This window comes from Megalopta genalis, unplaced genomic scaffold (genome assembly GCF_051020955.1).
Source record: "Megalopta genalis isolate 19385.01 unplaced genomic scaffold, iyMegGena1_principal scaffold0218, whole genome shotgun sequence".
Taxonomy (NCBI): Eukaryota; Metazoa; Arthropoda; class Insecta; order Hymenoptera; family Halictidae; genus Megalopta; species Megalopta genalis.
This window is the reverse complement of record NW_027476287.1, coordinates 185,001-187,500: the sequence shown is the minus strand read 5'-3', so window position 1 is coordinate 187,500 and position 2,500 is coordinate 185,001. Positions and strand designations below refer to the sequence as shown.

The following is a 2,500-nucleotide window of genomic DNA, read 5'->3' as shown; positions in this document are numbered from 1 at the left end:
CACATGGGCGTAAGTCGACTGCGCGGCGTTGCAGGCCGTCTTCGGGAGAGTTCCCTTGGACGGCCCAGGTCGCATCGCACTCATTACGGCAGGACGCGCTTTTAGGTCCGCCCTGACCGCGGCGAGCTGCCCTTCGACGAAGCTATTCCGTTGAATAAGCTCCTGGACCAGCTCGTTGAGTGCCTCAACCTCGGCGAGTATCTTTGACCCGGACTCCTTATTGACTTTCGACTCAGGTCGAAAGCAAAAGGTCCGTATTTCGGACACTCGCCTAAAGGCTTCGTCTCTTACGAGATCGAGAGGCCGTACCTTCTGCCCGGAGAACGTCCCCTTCGGTCTCCTGGCCCGGTTTACTGCGGCCTTGCCGGTGGGTGCGCCCGGCTTGGCTCGCTTTGACTTTTTGGTGACGGTTTGCCAACCGTCACCAGTAGGGTCCTCGACACGCTCGGGTGCCGACTGCACCTTCACGAGTGACGTGTCTCCGACTCGTTCGATTACTTCCACGTTACCGGTGTCCGGCGTACCTTCTACCGTGGGCTCGGTTTTCACCGAGACCGCTCGCGTGGGAGTCACACATCTTTGCAAGATCACACGAGGATTGGCGATATTAATCACCTTCCCGGATCTTGTCTTTCTCACAGACGCGGGGGGACTGACAGCTGCATTTGCAGTTCCCGCGTCTGCGGCGACGGCTTCACTCCGAGTAGGAGCTGGACCCGTCGTCTTTGGACGCTTAGTTTTTTGTTCATTAATTTTATTAAGACCCATAATGTGTCTTGGTCTTTCATCCAGTGCGCTCCCCGGCCACCACCGACCCGCACAATTTGGAACCCGCCAAAGGCTGAGTTAGGGCTACGCACCGAATATAGTCTGCTGGCTGGGTCGGTTTCCTTACCCAGCCCGCGTCCTCGCCCAGCAGAACCCACTTGCCCGAAGCGTGTGGTCGTTCCAAGCCGATTGACTGGACCAGGGCTGCTTTTCTCGTCCAGCCGCCCATCTAGCCGAAGCAGAGGCCAAAGGTACGTGTTGGGGACGTCTCACCCGCAGGAGAGGGCCCCCTCAGATCCCAGGATCCTCTTTTCCGACGACAAGGGTCGCCACGCACGGCAAACACGTGGGAGACAGCAGTCGGAGAGGCTGCCTCTTCCTCTCCACCACACTTCGTTCAGTTCGCTGCGTATTTAAGAACACGAGCTATCCAGCGGTACCTTTTTCGTGGAGGCTCAAGTGTGGCTAGGGCACGTTTGCCCCTTGCGGCCTGGGTTGCCCAGGGGATTGATTGCATCCCATGTATTCCTGAGCCCAGCGGAGTGTTGTCTAGTGGCGTGTTCCGCCCACGAAAAACGGTCTGAAAAACCGTTTAACGTAAACTGGGGAACTGATGCCACGAGTGACAACAGTTCCCCAGTCGGAAGTCATACAGCACATACAGTGCTGTACAAAGAACACGCCACAGCCCGTATGCTAAATCAGGGCCTCGCCATTATGCGAAGTACTACATGTACGACGCACTGACGGTCTCTAATGCCTTCATCGCCGATACACCCATCGACTCGGCCGATCAACCCTCCTACGCGAGGGCTAGTTCGGGGGTTATCTCCCGCCCTGGGTGGCCACAGACCGCCACCGCCAGTAGATAGGGACAGATGGGAATCTCGTTAATCCATTCATGCGCGTCACTAATTAGATGACGAGGCATTTGGCTACCTTAAGAGAGTCATAGTTACTCCCGCCGTTTACCCGCGCTTTTTTGAATTTCTTCACGTTGACATTCAGAGCACTGGGCAGAAATCACATTGCGTCAACACCCGTGGGGGCCATCGCAATGCTTTGTTTTAATTAGACAGTCGGATTCCCCTAGTCCGTGCCAGTTCTGAGCTGAGCGTTGAATGGCGGCCGAAGAGGACGACCGCACCGATGGGAAACGCCACGGAAGCCTCGCAGCAAGGAAGATCCGCGGGAGGCCAAGGCACGGGACCGAGCTCGGATCCCAGCCACGAGAGCCGTTCACCTCGCCCAGGCCCGGCACGTCAGCCAGACCCGCTTCCCGACCAAGCCCGACACGCCCCGCTCCTCAGAGCCAATCCTTATCCCGAAGTTACGGATCCAATTTGCCGACTTCCCTTACCTACATTAATCTATCGACTAGAGGCTCTTTACCTTGGAGACCTGCTGCGGATATGGGTACGAACCGGCGCGACACCTCCACGTGGCCCTCTCCTGGATTTTCAAGGTCCGAGGGGATGATCCGGACACCGCCGCAACTGCGGTGCTCTTCGCGTTCCAAACCCTATCTCCCTGCTAGAGGTTTCCAGGGAACTCGAACGCTTATACAGAAAAGAAAACTCTCCCCGGATCTCCCGACGGCGTCTCCAGGTCATTTTGGGTTACCCCGACGAACACTCTTACGAGGGCCCGAATGGTATGCGGTTCCGCTGCCGGGTTCCGGAATAGAAACCGGATTCCCTTTCGCCCAATGGGTGTTTTTTGTGCATGTATA

General features: G+C 57.0%; 1 pseudogene; it reads right to left on the bottom strand.

Moving 5' to 3' along the window:
• LOC143262750 (large subunit ribosomal RNA) overlaps window positions 1–2,500 on the bottom strand; it is a 6,913-nt pseudogene that overhangs the window by 2,317 nt on the left and 2,096 nt on the right.